Below are 18,523 nucleotides of genomic sequence, written 5' to 3' on the forward strand. Positions count from 1 at the left end.
CCTGTATGTGTGTTGAGTGTAGGCCTCAGTATGTGTAACGCAGTTGAAAATTAATCCATGTGGGCCCCTGAAATGGCGACTGCCTGACGTCTAAACTGGGACAATGGGATTGTGGGGTAACTGCGCTGGCGTTGCACACCGTGGCGGTCGTAGAGCGCGGCGCAATGCTGCATTGGTTAACAATGGACCCTATGGGTCCCAGGAGCCAATGAACAGGTGCGCCGGTGGTGATGATGCGCCCCGCCGCAGACCTCACCGCCGCGGACGTCACCGCCATTTTCTATCTCTTCAATCACTAGATACCTGACCTTCGACAGGAGAGGACCTACACTGCTAGTGCTGCTGTGACCTCGGTCTGGAAGCGACGATGGCTGCTGCGTCTGGGGAAAGGGCCCCTGCCTTCCCATCGGAGGAGTTGGAGAAACTTGTGGATGGGGTCCTCCCCCAGTACACGCTACTCTACGGTCCTCCAGACCAACAGGTTAGTACACAGGGAGCACGTTGTAGGGGCTAGGCCTGGGTGGAGAGGGCTGGGTGGAAGAGGGAAGGGGGCAGAAGTCATACTACAGTAAAGCATGGGAATAAATGGGCCACATGATCAGAGTATGGAGGGGGCCACACATATTGATGGTGCAATTGGTAATGACTGTTCCTCTTCCCTTGTGCATGTCATGTAGGTCAGAGCCCACCAGAAGAGGGACATTAGGACGTCCGGACCCTGCGGCCCACCAGAGACGGGGCACCCACTGCCAGAAGAGATGGGAGGACATTCGCCGGAGGCTCAGCTGGGGATGGCCTCCCAACGTGGGAGGGGTGCCCGTCGTACCATGACCCCCCTGATGTTCCGGATCCTGGCGGTGGCCTACCCGGAGTTGGATGGGCGCTTAAGGACATCACAGCAGACACAAGGGGGTGAGTACAACCTCATTCTGCGGACTTTGCGTGCAGTGGAGGTGTCTGGATGGGGGAGGTGGGCTGTGGGTGTCCGTAGGCCAGGGCGAGTTAGTTAGGCAAGGCCCCTCCGTAATGTAGGCACTCTAACCCACCTCAGAAAACTAGCAAGTTGAGGTATAGTTGCCCCTGTGGCATCCATGTGCGCAGATTTCCAGCATTGCCATGTAGGCCATATCCATGACATTGCATGTGCAGAGGGCAGGAGCGCGGCGTTGTGCATGGGGCTGCTGCGTCTGTCTTGTCCGCCAACGGTAGAGGTATGCCATGCACTAAAACTCTCTTACTTCTGTCTCCCACCCTTTTCCTGCTCTCCCTGTCCTTTTGTACATCAGCATCAACAGGCGGAGGTACAGTGGCACCCGAGCACGAGGAAGCTGCACCCCACATGGCCATGGAGGGCCACACCACAGACTCTGAATACACCAGTGGGACGTAGGGCGAGGGGAGCTTCACGTCGGCCACCGGATCACCAACCAGCGACACAGACTCGTCCGCCGATGTGAGCTCCCCTGTGGTGGCGGCACCATCTGTGCGCCCCACTCCTACAGGTACAGCCGCCACCCCCCCTATCAGCACCGCCCTCCCAGCAGACCCTCAGCGTTCGCCCCGTGCCCGCTCACCCACGAGGGTGGGCATCTCCTTCGCCTCAGGCACCTCAGGCCCTGCCCCAGTCACCCCTGCTGCCCTCAGTGAGGAGGCCATTGACCTCCTCAGGTCACTCACTGTTGGGCAGTCTGCCATTATGAATGCCATCCAGGGTGTAGAAAGGGAGTTGCAACACGGTAATGCATTCCTGGAGGGCATTCATTCTGGTCAGGCTGCCCTTCAGCGAACCCTGCAATCTCTGGCCTCAGCACTGATGCAGCAATTGTCCCTGTGTCCAGCCTCCCCCCTCCAACTTCCTCCACCCAGACCCAATCCCCTGTATCCCAGCCCATCCCAAGCACACCTACAGACCAGCATGCCGACAAGTCAACACACACAAGTAGCTCAAGCAAACATAGGCACCACACACACCACAAGCACTCACACAAGCATCACACCCATACAGACACAGCAACATCCACTGTCTCCACTGTGTCCCCCTCCTCCTCTTCTCCCTCCTCCCTCCCAGTCTCGTCTACACACACACCTGCATGCACCACATCTACAGGCACTAGGACTTGCACCAGGACACCCAGCACCACACGCCGCTCACCTGCACTCACCACCTCCACTCCCATTTACACGTCCCCTGTGTCCTCTCCCAGTGTGTCTGTGACGCCCCCTCCCAAAGTACCCAAACGCCGGCAATCACTCAACCAACATCCATCCACCTCACGACAGCCTCCAGTACCTGCACCTGCACCCAAAACAGCTAAAGTGACACCTCCTACAACCAGCTCCTCTTCCTCCACTCCCAGACCCCCTCCAGCTACCCATCCCAGTGTTCGTCAGAAACTGTCCCTCTGTCAAATTGACCTTTTTACCCCCACCCCCCCCCCCTGCAATTCATCAGTCCAGTCGTAGCGCCTCAGCCAAAAAGACTCCAGGACCTGTGGTGCCTGTTCAAGGTTTTTGGAGTGCACCATCCACCAGGGCAGGCAGTAGGACCCGGAGCCAAGGCACTGGCAGCCCACCCCCTGTAAAGGCTCCGAAATTGGAGAGTGGACGACGGGACCGTGTCAAGACTCCTGGTGGGACAACAAGTGAAATGGGATCAAAGGCGATTGGTGAGTCAGCTGTAACTCCAAAAAAGGTGGGAAAGGTCCAGAGGAAGTCTGCCCAGCCTGTTGTGAGTGTCACGGCGGAGAAGTGCGCCATCATTTCCGGGGGTCCAGACACAAACGCCAGCACCGTCGTCACTGGTCCAGAGACCACCGCCAGAGTCACAGCCCAGGAGGGCACAAGTATCGTAACTGGTCCAGAGACCACCGCCGGAGTCACAGCCCAGGAGGGCTCAAGTATCGTAACTGGTCCAGAGACCACCGCCGGAGTCACAGCCCAGGAGGGCACAAGTATCGTAACTGGTCCAGAGACCACCGCCGGAGTCACAGCCCAGGAGGGCTCAAGTATCGTAACTGGTCCAGAGACCACCGCCGGAGTCACAGCCCAGGAGGGCACAAGTATCGTCACTGGTCCAGAGACCACCGCCGGAGTCACAGCCCAGGAGGGCACAAGTATCGTCACTGGTTCAGAGACCACTGCCGGAGTCACAGCCCAGGAGGGCACAAGTATCGTCACTGGTCCAGAGACCACCGCCGGAGTCACAGCCCAGGAGGGCTCAAGTATCGTCACTGGTCCAGAGAGCACCGCCGGAGTCACAGGCCAGGCGGGGCCAGGAAGCCACAGCCCCGCTGGGCAGTGATGGAACGTCATGCCACACACCAATGTCCAGTGTGGAAATCGTCATGCCACACACCAATGTCCGTATCAGAACCGACATGTCAAAGCACCGCTGAAGAGGGCAAAGACCGCCATGTCATAGCACCACTGAAGAGGGCAAAGACCGCCATGTCAAAACACCGCTGAACAGTCCTGAAACGCCATGTCATAGCACCGCTGAAAAGGGCAAAGACCGTCATGTCAAAGCACCGCTGAACAGTCCTGAAACGCCATGTCATAGCACCGCTGAAGAGGGCAAAGACCGCCATGTCATAGCACCGCTGAAGAGGGCAAAGACCGCCATGTCAAAGCACCGCTGAAGAGGGCAAGGACCGCCATGTCATAGCACCGCTGAAGAGGGCAAAGACCGCCATGTCAAAGCACCGCTGAAGAGGGCAAAGACCGCTATGTCATAGCACCGCTGAAGAGGGCAAAGGCCCACCACATCAGGCATCCTTATCCCATGTGCAGCTGGGACAGTGACAGGACACTACCATTCACGGGGAGACTCATCCAGTCTGGGCACCAGTCACCCCCCAGTACCAGTATGGACCTGCATCAACTTGAGAGGCTGTGGCTTTGCACTCCCCAAGATTGAACAGTGGGAAACCCACCCACTGTAGAGACTTGAAAGACTGTGGCTTTGCACTCCCCAGGATGTGACAGTGGGTAACCCACCCACTGTATAGACTTGAGAGACTGTGGCTTTGCACTCCCCAGGATTGAACAGTGGGAAACCCACCCACTGTATAGACTTGAGAGACTGTGGCTTTGCACTCCCCAGGATGTGACAGTGGGAAACCCAACCACTGTAGAGACTTGAGAGACTGTGGCTTTGCACTCCCCAGGATGTGACAGTAGGAAACCCACCCCCTGTAGAGACTTGAGAGACTGTGGCTTTGCACTCCCCAGGAAATGACAGTGGGCAACCCACCCACTTGTGAGACTTGAGAGACTGTGGCTTTGCACTCCCCAGGATACATCAATGGGCATGGAGCCCCATCGTGGATCTGGCTTTGCGTTTATGTGGCTGATGTGCCCCCCCTTCCCTTCCCCCTGAGGTGCCTGTAGTGTTTCTATCTGATGCCCCGGCAGTGTTCTCTCCGATTTTGGTCAGGTATCTATTGTGGTCCTCGCCCATGCATTTTTGGACTGTTTGTGCACGGACATTGTTGTGTACATATCTGCACTACTTCTCGGATTGTATACATGTAAATAAGAGTGATTTTAGAATACATATATTTGTTTATTTTTGTATGACATGTATATTGGCACATTACAAAGTTTGACCGAAATTCGCATTGTCTTTGCATTCTTCCGGGGAAATTGTGGGTTGTTACTGTGATTTTTGTGACTGGATTGGTGTGTATGTTGTAATATGCGGGGGTGGGGGTGTTTGGTGGGTGTCCCCCTAACTTTTGCCTCCCCCCTCCCCCATGTCGTAGGTGCTGTACTCACCGGTATCTTCTGCGCCTACGTCGCTGTTGGTCGTGAAGGAGCAGAAAGACAAGGGCAGGTAGTATATGGAGTTCCGGGTCCATGGAGTCGTCGTTCCTCGTGGGATGTGTAGAAGGTGAGCGATTTCCCATAGCAAAAGCTGTTTCCGCCGTGTTTTTATCCACGGTGAATCTGCCCTGGAAAAGGTGGCGGATTGGCCTGTTGTGATACTGTGGGCGGTACATTGTCTCCCGCCTGTCTGTTGGCGGTGACCGCCGCGCTGCTTGTCTGTACCGCCGTGGCGGGCGAAGTGTTAAAGTGGCTGTCTTTGTTGGCGGTTTCCGCCAGGGTCATAATTCCCTTTTTTTGTCCGTCTGACTGTTTACGGTATTACCGCGTCTTTAACACCGTCCTCCAGGGTTGTAATGACCCCCATAATGTCTAATGCAGAAGAAAATGTGGTGGAACTCAATATCACCCTTTACCTCCATCTTAGGATGAGAGAGTTAAGGTCTCTCTGCAAGTTAAAAAATATTAAAGCTGGGTCAAACCCTACCAAGTTACAGCTCCAGGAGCTCTTGGCAGAGTTTGCTAAAAACAACCCCTCTGAGGATGACCTCCCAGAGGAGGAAACTAGTGATGTGGAGGAAGTCCCACCTCCAGTCCTAGTTAGGGAAATCGGGGCTCCTCAAACCCTGATTCCAAATGTGATAGTCAGAGATACTGGTTCTCTCACATGAGGGTCCAGCGACTCTGGAATCACTGAGGACAGCCTCAGTGAAGATGACCTACTGTTAGCCAGGATGGTCAAAAGATTGGCTTTAGAGAGACAGCTCCTAGCCATAGAAAAGTAAAGACAAGAGATGGGTTTTGGTCCCATCCATGGTGGCAGCAACATAAATAGGGTCAGAGATTCTCCTGACATGTTGAAAATCCCTAAAGGGATTGTAACTAAATATGAAGATGGTGATGACATCACCAAATGGTTCACAGCTTTTAAGAGGGCTTGTGCAACCAGAAAAGTAAACAGATCTCACTGGGGTGCTCTCCTTTGGGAAATGCTCACTGGAAAGTGTAGGGATAGACTCCTCACACTCTCTGGAAAAGATGCAGAATCCTATGACCTCATGAAGGCTACCCTGATTGAGGGCTTTGGATTCTCCACTGAGGCGTATAGAATTAGGTTCAGGGGGGCTCAAAAATCCTCGAGCCAGACCTGGGTTGATTTTGTTGACTACTCAGTAAAAACACTGGATGGTTGGATTCAAGGCAGTGGTGTAAATGATTATGATGGGCTGTACAATTTATTTGTGAAAGAACACCTGTTAAGTAATTGTTTCAATGATAAACTGCATCAGCATCTGGTAGACCTAGGACCAATTTCTCCCCAAGAATTTGGAAAGAAGGCGGACCATTGGGTCAAGACTAGGGTGACCAAGACTTCCACAGGGGGTGACCAAAAGAAAGGGGTCACAAAGCCTCCCCAGGGGAAGAGTGTTGAGACATAAAAAGGGAAAAATAGTAAAGAGTCTTCTACAGGGCCCCAAAAACCTGCTCAGGAGGGTGGGCCCAGAGCCTCTTCACAATCCAATTTTGGGTACAAGGGTAAAAACTTTGATCCCAAAAAGGCCTGGTGTCGTAGCTGTAATCAGCCTGGACACCAAACTGGAGACAAGGCCTGTCCCAAGAAAGGTTCCACTTCTAACTCTACTCTAGCTAACACTGGAATGGCCAATCTCCAAGTTTGATCAACAGTGTGCCCAGAGCAAATCAGGGTTCACACTGAAGCTGCATTAGTCTCTGAGGGTGGGGTGGATTTAGCCACACTGGCTACCTGGCCCTCTAATATGCAAAAATACAGGCAGCAGCTCTTAATTAATGGGACACGTTTAGAAGGCCTGAGGGATACAGGTGCCAGTGTCACCATGGTGACAGAGAAACTGGTTTCCCCTGGTCAATACCTGGCTGGACAAACTTATCCAGTCACCAACGCTGACAATCAGACTAAAGTACATCCCATGGCTATAATAACTTTAGAGTGGGGAGGAGTCAATGGCCTGAAACAGGTGGTGGTCTCCTCAAATATCCCTGTAGACTGTTTGCTTGGAAATTACCTGGAGTCCTCAGCATGGGCTGAGGTAGAACTAAAAACCCATGCAGCCATGCTGGGTATCCCTGAACTGGTGTGTGTCAAGACAAGGGCACAGTGCAAGGCTCAGGGTGAAAAAGTGGTGTTGGAGCCTGGAAAAAGGGACCAACCCTCCAAGAGAAAAGGAAAGAAGACTGGGGAACCAGCCTCCACACAACAAGAAAAAGAGAACCTCTCTTCTCAGGAAGAAGTTCTGCCCTCTGAGGGAACTGAGCCTCTGGAGTTAGAACCTTATCAGGTTGAGCTCCTAGGCCCAGGGGGACCCTCAAGGGAACAGTTGTGTAAGGGGCAAGAAACCTGTCCCTCTCTTGAAGGCCTTAGGCAGCAAGCTGCTGAAGAGTCCAAAGGAAAAATAACAGGAACACATAGAGTCTATTGAGAAGATGGACTCCTTTACACTGAGGCAAGAGATCCCAAACCTGGTGACACTAGGAGAGTGGTAGTGCCTCAGGAGTTTAGGGAGTTCATTCTAACCTTAGCTCATGACATTCCTCTTGCTGGGCATTTGGGACAGACCAAGACGTGGGAGAGACTAGTCAACCACTTCTATTGGCCCAACCTGTCCCAGAAGGTCAAGGAGTTTTGTGTCTCCTGTACCACCTGTCAAGCCAGTGGTAAGACAGGTGGACACCCAAAGGCCCCCCTCTTTCCACTTCCAGTGGTGGGGGTCCCCTTTGAAAGAGTGGGTGTGGACATAGTGGGTCCACGTGAACCTACCACAGCCTAAGGGAACCAATACATACTAGTAGTAGTGGATCATGCTACTAGATACCCTGAAGCAATTCCCCTTAGGTCGACTACTGCCCCTGCAGTAGCCAAGGCACTCATTGGTATTTTTACCAGAGTGGGATTTCCTAAGGAGGTGGTGTCTGACAGAGGTACCAACTTTATGTCAGCATACCTGAAACATATGTGGAATGAGTGTGGGGTGACTTACAAATTAACCACACCATACCATCCACAAATCAATGGACTTGTTGAAAGATTTAACAAGACATTGAAAGGCATGATCATGGCGCTCCCTGAAAAACTCAAAAGGAGATGGGATGTCCTCTTGCCATGTCTGCTTTTCGCCTACAGAGAGGTGCCTCAGAAGGGAGTAGGGTTTTCCCCCTTTGAACTTCTATTTGGCCATCCAGAAGGCTGGGAGAGACCTCTTCATGAGCCTAAGCAAGATATAGTGGACTATGTACTAGGCCTACGTTCAAGGATGACAGAGTATATGGAAAAGGCAAGTAAAAACCTTGAGGCCAGCCAACAGCTCCAGAAGTTTTGGTATGACCAAAAGGCTGCAATGGTTGAATTTCAGCCAGGGCAGAAAGTCTGGGTTTTGGAGCCTGGGGCTCCCAGGGCACTTCAGGACAGATGGAGTGGCCCTTACCCAGTGCTAGAAAAGAAGAGTCAGGTCACCTACCTGGTAGACCTAGGCACTAGCAGGACCCCTAAAAGGGTGATCCATGTGAACCGCCTAAAACTCTTCCACGACAGGGCAGATGTGAATCTGTTGATGGTAACAGATGAGGACAAGGAAGCTGAGAGTGAACCTCTCCCTGATCTCCTCTCCACAGACACTAAAGATGGCTCAGTTGATGGAGTGATCTATTCAGACACCCTCTCTGGCCAACAGCAATCTGACTGTAGGAAGGTCCTGCAACAGTTTGCTGAGCTCTTTTCCCTAACCCCTGGTCAGACACACCTGTATACCCATGATGTGGACACAGGAGACAGCATGCCTGTCAAAAACAAAATATTCAGACAGTCTGACCAAGTTAAGGAAAGCATCAAGGTGGAAGTCCACAAGATGCTGGAATTGGGAGTCATTGAGCACTCTGACAGTCCCTGGGCTAGCCCAGTGGTCTTAGTCCCCAAACCTCACACCAAAGATGGAAAGAGAGAGATGAGGTTTTGTGTGGACTACAGAGGACTTAATTCTGTCACCAAGACGGATGCCCATCCCATTCCAAGGGCAGATGAACTGATTGACAAACTAGGTGCTGCCAAGTTCTTAAGTACCTTTGACTTAACAGCAGGGTACTGTCAAATCAAAATGGCACCAAGAGCAAAAGAAAAGACAGCATTCTCCACACCTGATGGGCATTATCAGTTTACTGTTATGCCCTTTGGTCTAAAGAATGCCCCTGCCACCTTCCAAAGGTTGGTGAATCAAGTCCTTGCTGGCTTGGAGTCCTTTAGTGCAGCTTATCTTGACGATATTGCTGTCTTTAGCTCCAGCTGGCAGGATCACCTGGTCCATCTGAAGAAGGTTTTGAAGGCTCTGCAAGCAGCAGGCCTCTCTATCAAGGCATCCAAATGCCAGATAGGGCAGGGAACTGTGGTTTACTTGGGTCATCTTGTAGGTGGAGGCCAAGTTCAGCCTCTCCAGCCTAAGATCCAGACTATTCTGGACTGGGCAACTCCAAAAACCCAGACTCAAGTCAGGGCATACCTTGGCTTGACTGGGTATTACAGGAGGTTTGTGAAGGGATATGGATCCATAATGACAGCCCTCACAGAACTTACCTTCAAGAAAATGCCCAAAAAGGTAAACTGGACTGTAGAATGCCAACAGACCTTTGACACCCTGAAACAAGCAATGTGCACAGCACCAGTTCCTAAAGCTCCAGATTACTCCAAGCAGTTCATTGTGCAGACTGATGCCTCTGAACATGGGATAGGGTCAGTTTTGTCCCAAACAAATGATGATGGCCTTGACCAGCCTGTTGCTTTCATTAGCAGGAGGTTACTCCCCAGGTAGCGGCGTTGGAGTGCCATTGAGAGGGAGGCCTTTGCTGTGGTTTGGTCCCTGAAGAAGCTGAGACCATACCTCTTTGGTACTCACTTTGTAGTTCAAACTGACCACAGACCTCTCAGATGGCTGATGCAAATGAAAGGTGAAAATCCAAAACTGTTGAGGTGGTCCATCTCCCTACAGGGAATGGACTTTATAGTTGAACACAGACCTGGGACTGCCCATGCCAATGCAGATGGCTTTTCCAGGTTCTTTCACTTAGAAAATGAAGACTCTCTTGGGAAAGGTTAGTCTCATCCTCTTTCGTTTGGGGGGGGGGGTTGTGTAAGGAAATGCCTCCTTGGCATGGTTACCCCCTGACATTTTGCCTTTGCTGATGCTAAGTTTTGATTTGAAAGTGTGCTGAGGCCTGCTAACCAGGCCCCAGAACCAGTGTTCTTTCCCTAACCTGTACCTTTGTTTCCACAATTGGCACGCCTTGGCATCCAGGTAAATCCCTTGTAACTGGTACCCCTGGTACCAAGGGCCCTGATGCCAGGGAAGGTCTCCAAGGGCTGCAGCATGTCTTACGCCACCCTGGGGACCCCTCACTCAGCACAGACTCACTGCTTGCCAGCTTGTGTGTGCTAGTGGGGATAAAACGACAAAGTCGACATGGCACTCCCCTCAGGGTGCCATGCTAACCTCACACTGCCTATGAAGTATAGATAAGTCACCCCTCTAGCAGGCCTTACAGCCCTAAGGCAGGGTGCACTATACCATAGGTGAGGGCATAAGTGCATGAGCACTATGCCCTTACAGCGTCTAAGCAAAACCTCCACAGCACCATAATGGCTACACTGAAAACTGTGAAGTTTGGTATCAAACTTCTCAGCACAATAAATGCACACTGATGCCAGTGTACATTTTATTGTAACATACACCCCAGAGGGCACCTTAGAGGTGCCCCCTGAAACCTTAACCGACTACCCGTGTAGGCTGACTGGTTTTAGCAGCCTGCCACACACCAGACATGTTGCTGGCCACATGGGGAGAGTGCCTTTGTCACTCTGTGGCTAGTAACAAAGCCTGTACTGGGTGGAGGTGCTTCTCACCTCCCCCTGCAGGAACTGTAACACCTGGCGGTGAGCCTCAAAGGCTCACTCACTTTGTTACAGCACCCCAGGGCACTCCAGCTAGTGGAGTTGCCCGCCCCCTCCGGCCACGGCCCCACTTTTGGCGGCAAGGCCGGAGGAGATAATGAGAAAAACAAGGAGGAGTCACTGGCCAGTCAGGACAGCCCCTAAGGTGTCCTGAGCTGAGGTGACTCTGACTTTTAGAAATCCTCCATCTTGCAGATGGAGGATTCCCCCAATAGGGATAGGGATGTGCCCCCCTCCCCTCAGGGAGGAGGCACAAAGAGGGTGTAGCCACCCTCAGGGCTAGTAGCCATTGGCTACTAAACCCCCAGACCTAAACACACCCCTAAATTCAGTATTTAGGGGCTCCCCAGAACCTAGGAAACTAGATTCCTGCAACCTAAGAAGAAAAGGACTGCTGAACTGAAAAACCTGCACAGAAGACGGAGACACCAACTGCTTTGGCCCCAGCTCTACCGGCCTGTCTCCCCCCTTCTAAAGACACTGCTCCAGCGACGCGTTCCCAGGGTCCAGCAACCTCTGAAGCCTCAGAGGACTACCCTGCATCTAGAAGGACTAAGAACTCCTGAGGACAGCGGCTCTGTTCACCAAAGACTGCAATTTTGCAACAAAGTAGCAACTTTGAAACAACACACGTTTCCCGCCAGAAGCGTGAGATTTTGCACTCTGCACCCGACGCCCCCGGCTCGACTTGTGGAGAACAAACACCACAGGGAGGTCTCCCCGGCGACTACGAGACCGTGAGCAGCCAGAGTTGACCCCCCTAAGCCCCCACAGCGACGCCTGCAGAGGGAATCCCGAGGCTCCCCCTGACCGCGACTGCCTGCTTCAAAGATCTGACACCTGGTAAAGACTCTGCATCCGCAGCCCCCAGGACCTGAAGGATCCGACCTCCAGTGCAGGAGCGACCCCCAGGTGTCCCTCTCCCTTGCCCAGGTGGTGGCTACCCCGAGGAGCCCCCCCCTTGCCTGCCTGCATCGCTGAAGAGACCCCTTGGTCTCCCATTGAATCCTATTGCGAACCCGACACTTGTTTGCACACTGCACCCAGCCGCCCCCGTGCCGCTGAGGGTGTACTTTCTGTGCTGACTTGTGTCCCACCCGGTGCCCTACAAAACCCCCCTGGTCTGCCCTCCGAAGACACGGGTACTTACCTGCTGGCAGACTGGAACCGGGACACCCCCTTCTCCATTGAAGCCTATGCGTTTTGGGCACCACTTTGACCTCTGCACCTGACCGGCCCTGAGCTGCTGGTGTGGTAACTTTGGGGTTGCTCTGAACCCCCAACGGTGGGCTACCTTGGACCCAAACTTGAACCCCATAGGTGGTTTACTTACCTGCAAAAACTAACAAACACTTACCTCCCCCAGGAACTGTTGAAAATTGCACTCTGTCTAGTTTTAAAATAGCTATATGTCATTTATGTGAAAACTGTATATGCTATTTTGCTAATTCAAAGTTCCTAAAGTTCCTAAGTGAAATACCTTTCATTTGAAGTATTACTTGTAAATCTTGAACCTGTGGTTCTTAAAATAAACTAAGAAAATATATTTTTCTATACAAAAACCTATTGGCCTGGAATTGTCTCTGAGTGTGTGTTCTTCATTTATTGCCTGTGTTTGTGCAACAAATGCTTAACACTACTCTCTGATAAGCGTACTGCTCGACTAGAAATAGAAATAGAGCATTAGAATTATCTCTTTTTGCCACTATCTTACCTCTAAGGGGAACCCGTGGACTCTGTGCATACTATTCCTTACTTTGAAATAGTGCATACAGAGCCAACTTCCTACAACAATGTAAAAAAATGTTAAAACTATTCAAACTATTAAAAAATAGTAACACTGCAAAGTTAAACGGGCGTTCCAAAAATACTCGATTGTACTTACTGGAGCTGGCGGCCGCCCGCGTTTAAATGAGGCATGCAGGAGGCCCGACCTGGCTCCAGAACCAACCACTAGTCCGGCAACAAAGATGGCTGCCGCAAAATGGCACCGTAATGGCTGCCAGATAAAAGATAAAAAGAGTGACAGGGAGCCCCTAGAAACACGGGCACCGGTGCAGAGCCACACCCCAAGAGAAAAGTGTACAGCCCAAACAGCCTCCTGAGACCGGTTTAAAATAAGGGAGTCCTTGCACAAAAAGCAAAAATATCGTAAAAGTAGTACCACAGCCTAAAGAAACAACAGTTATTTAAAATGCTATTAACAATGTTAAAAAAATGTTAAAACTATTCAAACTATTAAAAAATAGTAACACTGCAAAGTTTAACGGCATTCCAAAATTATTCGATTGCACTTACTGGAGCCGGCGGCCGCCCGCGTTTAAATGAGGCATGCGGGAGGCCTGACCTGGCTCCAGGACCAACCACTAGTCCGGCAACAAAGATGGAGTGGCGGTCTGTTCAGATGTCTGGCTAGTGGTAGGGGCCCGCTGGTGTGCTGTTGCCTCCCTCATGATGTTGGCCATGTTTGCCAACACCCCTGCTATGGAGATCTGGGTGGTGTTGATGGCCTGCAAGTCCTCCCTGATCCCCTGATACTGTCCCTCCTGCAGCCGCCTGTTCTCCTGCACGTTTTGTAGGATCTGGCCCATCGTGTCCTGGGAATGTTGCTAGGCTCCCTGGATCTCAGTGAGTGTCTCCTGGAGAGTCGGTTCCCTGCTCCTGTCTTCCCCCCTGGTGCGCAGCAGTCCTCCCAGTGTCCCTGTTGGCATGTGCCTCTGTCCCCTGCCACTGACCCCAGGTCCCTGATTGTCTTGTGGGTGAGGTGTGGCCTGGGGTCCCTGGACAGGTGGCCACACTGCTGATTGACCTGTCCTGGGGACAGAGGTGTGGGTATGCTGGGTGGGTGCTGTGGTGTTGGTTCCTGATGGGGGAGGCTCTGTGGTGGTCTGTGAGTGGCCTTGGGTGACCAGCTGTCCAGTGGTCCCTGATGGGCCTGGTAGGCTGTCCAGATCTAGAAATCCAGAGTTACTGTCATCACTGGAGCCTCTTCTGTTGGGGGACTGGATTGTGGTGGCACCTCCACTCCACTGACTTTGTCTGGGATACCTGTGGGGATGTAAATTATGTACCATGCTTCAGGTGTATGACATTTGTACTTCCATTTGTACTTTCCTAGCTTCCCCTCTATGTATGGTGTTACCCTGCCAGCTTTTGCTTGTGTATGTTGGTTTATTGTGGGATTTTTAGTTTCCCTACAATGTTTATGCTTTAGTAATGGGTGTCCATGAAGTGCTGGGAGAGGTGTCCATGCATTGGTACAGCATGCAGGGCCAGGCATTGGGATTAGTGAGATGTGTTGGTGGAGTGTGTGGGATGTGGTGGAGTGATGTGAGTGAGGATGAGGGTGTGGGATGGCATTCGGTATGGGGGGTGATATGTAGTAAATGTTGACTTACCAGTGTCCAGTCCTCCAGCTACTCCAGCGAGTCCCTCAGGATGCGGTATTGCCAAGACTTGCTCCTCCCATGCAGTGAGCTGTGGGGGAGTAGGTGGGGGTCCACCTCCAGTCCTCTGGTGCCTTGCTGCTATGGAACGTACCTTCCCCCATAGGTCGTTCCACCTCTTCCTGATGTCATCTCTTGTCCTTGGGTGCTGTCCCACGACATTGACCCTGTCCACGATTCTCTGCCTTAGCTCCATCTTCCTTGCTATAGATATCTGCTGTACCTGTGCTCCAAAGAGCTGTGGCTCTACCCTGACAATTTCCTTCACCATGACCCTTAACTCCTCCTCAGTGAAACGGGGTTGCCATTATGGTACCATGGGTGTTGTGTGATGTGTATTGGTGAGGGTGCGTTGGGTAATGTGGTGGGGTGTGTGATGTGGATTGTGTGAGGGGTGTATGGGTGTGAGTGGTGTGTGTGTCTAGTAGTCTCTGTGCTCTTCTTCTCAGTCTCCTGGTGGCAATTTCTGTACATAAGGGGTTGTGGGTAATGTTGGTGTATGTTTTATAGTGGTGTAGGTGTGTGGGTGTGGTGTGTGTATAGGTGTCAGGTGTGTGTGTATTTGGTATTGTCCAATGTAGTGTTGTTTTGTATGTGGATGTCCATTGTGAGAGTGGCGATATGTACCGCCAATGGTTTACCGCAGTTGAATGTCCACCGTGGTGATTCGTGGGTCATAATGTGATGGGTGTTGTTTTGTTGGCGCTACGCTATGGGTTTTGGGACCACCACTTTATCACTGACTTTTGGGCTGGCAGATTTCTGTATGTGGCAGTATTCTGTCGGATTGGTGTGTGTGTCATAATATGGTGAACGAATATTCGCCAGCTTGGCAGTAAGTTGGCGGCCGTCAGCTTGGCAGTAAGCGAGATTTACCACCAATGTCATAATGAGGGCCTCAGTGTTTTACATTTGTACAGAAGAAAGGTGTATTTGTAATGTATTATTGTCAAATACAAGTTCCACGTTTATTTCGTATGAGAGAAAGATGTTTTGCTTTTTTTGCTAATTGCATCTTTTAGCATGATAATATCCACCAAGCAATGAACACTCTTACTGCCAACACATGTTTTGCCCCTACTGACTTGTTTCCCCAAGACTGTACATAGTTAATTAAACAGAATTTGGAAAATACTGAGTGCATTCTAGCGTTGCACCGCAGATGTGTAATTAATTTTTGATAATATGTGGTGTGACACTATTTTGAGATGGGTGATGGCGCACACAAACAAGTATTGGTAAAGCCAATAGAGCCTTCATTGTCAGCCAGGCTCTGCTTTTGCCAACACTTTTTTCGAATGTTATCATAAATGTTTATTATAAGTAGGAGGAAATGGTTGCAAAGATATGGAAGGTTTCATAGATAGAGAGGGGCTTTCCACAGGCATGTATAGATTATAAGGTTATGGATGAGTGCAAGAAGAGTTGTGATTTTGCTTATCAAGGTAAATGCAACTCTTTTCAAAAGGTTGTCACCCAATAGACCTTTTGCTTTTTAAATCTTGCATATCACCATAAATGACTAAAATATCTTAACTTTAATTTTCGAATTAAGTATATTTTGAATTATTGTTTTTCACGTTTTCACATCTGAGTACAAATTATGCATATATATTGCATGCTTTGATACTCCTTTATTGAAATATTCTGTGTTGTAACCAATACATTTATATAGTTTCCCTACCTCCAAAGATTGATTTACTCTGTTGATCTTCAACTAATAACGCAATTGAACTAGAAAGGTTTTTCACATTTATCAAAACATACAACTGCTAAAACTAACTGACTATTGTTAAACACTAAGGAATTGTATAGGACCAGAGAAAAAGACAGCAGATGTAATGCTCTCAGCTGTTGAGGGTATGTGATGGACACTGGTACCATATTGATGAATAGTGCATGTGGAGGATCCCTACCCTCCATGCTTGCTTAGTTTCACCCTCTATAAAGTGGGAAGTTAATAAAAGACACGTGCAGATGAGAGGCAGTCCACGTTGCACTCCAGAAACATACCTGTGTCTTGTGCCAGTTGTTTCTAGGCCTGACATTCACAAACTTACTGGTGTAGTGTGAGTAGTTCACAGGAGTGCCAGCCTGCATGCATTTTAATGGTGTCTGTCCTTACCCCATTACCCCGACAGGTGGACAGAATCTGTGCTCTTTACTGACGTGCTATGCAGCGACTCCCTGGCATTCCAGGAGCTGGCAGTCCTTGAGCACAACAGAGAAGGACCGCAAAGCCACTCCCTCCCAGCCATTGCTCAGCACAGGTTGTTGATCCCCACAGCACCTGCAAGCTTGCTTCTTCCAGCTTTACTGAACTGAGACACAGGGGCTAGGCCTTCCATGGCGAGGTGGTATGACCCATTGCCTTACAGCCAAGTGACAGACACCCATCCAGGCATGGTGGATCACAGCAGAATGGCTGCTAGCATGTTGGTGCTGGAGTGCCTCAACATATTTTTTTACCAGAGCGGTGAGTGACACAATCACTTAGGGCCAGTGTCACGTCACCATGACATGAGCCGTTCATTTTCGAAGGAGCCATATCCACACAGGCACCCAAATGAAGGGACTGTGTGGAGCACCTGCATCTGTACTTTGAGGCTACTGCTGTACTGGCAAAGAGAGCACTCCTACTTCACCTGAGAGAGAAAGGAATCCACAAGATCTACAAAGCACTTAGGGCCACATGTACAAAGATTCAGTTTTGCAACTTGCAAACTGAGAGTCTTAGCGACTCGCAATTTATGAGTCATAAAACCGGATGTACAACAGTGTCAATGACTCTGTCTGTGATTCGCAATGGGGTCACAAATGACCTACCTCATGAATATTCATGAGGTAGGTCGCAATTTGTGACCCCATTGGGAATGGCGGCACTCACAGGGATAATAGCCTGCTGGTGTCAGCAGACCACCATGTCTGTGACTGCTTTTAAATAAAGCAGTTTTAAAAAAAAAATGTAGCCCGTTTTCCTTAAAGGAAAATTGAATGAATTTTTAAAACAAAAATGAATGGGGACCACTGCTTGCTCGGAATTTTTTTTTCTTGCATGAATTCACAAAGGGGAAGGGGCCCCATGGGGGCCTCTTCCCTTTTGCGAATGGGTTAGCACCAATTTGAAATTGGTGCTAACTGCGATTGTTTTGCAACCACATTCGCCGTCACAAAACAATCATACATACCATTTGGATTCGGTATTAGGAAGGGAGGCCCTTAACATGCCCCTTCCTAATACCGATAACAAAACCCAAACTGCGATTCGGTAATAAGTTTGGGCTTTGTACATCCCAAATCACATTTTTCAATTCGCAAAGGGGACGGACCCTTTGCGACTCGAAAAATGCTTTGTACATCTGGCCTTTATTGAGGTATAACACCCTTTGCTCAGTGCTTAACGCTCACTTGGAGTCGATGGCTAACCAGGACTATGAATGGTTCATATTCAGACAGGCTCAACAGGAGTCAGACTAGTTCCTCAACAGTTTCTACAGCTTTGTGAGCCAGACAGCACCATTGGGTTTGGAGATGAGCATGAGGAAATACATAGACAAGTTATTTAAGGGTGTGCCTCAATGAAATTAAGGGAAGCCATTCTCCAAAACTGTGGCAGGTCCCATCATGACTTTCTCACAACGAGCAGTTTGCAAGAGCTCTTGAAAGCGAGAGCCTCGCAAATGGAAGCAGCATTACACTGAACAGTAAAAACAGAACCTTTGGACACAGTGCGAACAAAAAAAGCCCACAGACAAATCAAAGAGAACACCAGAGGAAACTTGACAATGTGGATACATTGGAGGGTGCACCCACAGTCCGACAGACTATCCCATGAGATCTATGAGTGGTGCTGACTGTTGTAAGTATAAACATTTTGTGAAGGTGTGCCAATTGCCCACTGGGACAAAAGCCTATCCACACCATCACGGAACAAGAGGAAGATTGTACAATGTGTACGACAATTCCACCAAGCATGTACTACACTCTGTATTCAATCTTTACATCAAGGACACCCAATGATTACTGTCACAATGCTGCGTACAAATAGGCTACACCACTGTAACAGCAACCATCGACACAACTCTTTAAACATCATGTTGGTGGACAGGTACAAGACCTTACCAAACCAGCACTTGCCAAGACAGGCCAAGATCCGAGTCTTCGCATATGGGCGAACCAGACCCCTAACCATGCTCAGAAGGTTCAAGACCCAGATTATTCATGGTAACGCAAGGATGGACACCACCATCTCTGTCACGAAAGGGGGCAGGACATGCATCTG

The sequence above is a fragment of the Pleurodeles waltl genome, chromosome 6 (genome assembly GCF_031143425.1).
Source record: "Pleurodeles waltl isolate 20211129_DDA chromosome 6, aPleWal1.hap1.20221129, whole genome shotgun sequence".
Taxonomy (NCBI): domain Eukaryota; kingdom Metazoa; phylum Chordata; class Amphibia; order Caudata; family Salamandridae; genus Pleurodeles; species Pleurodeles waltl.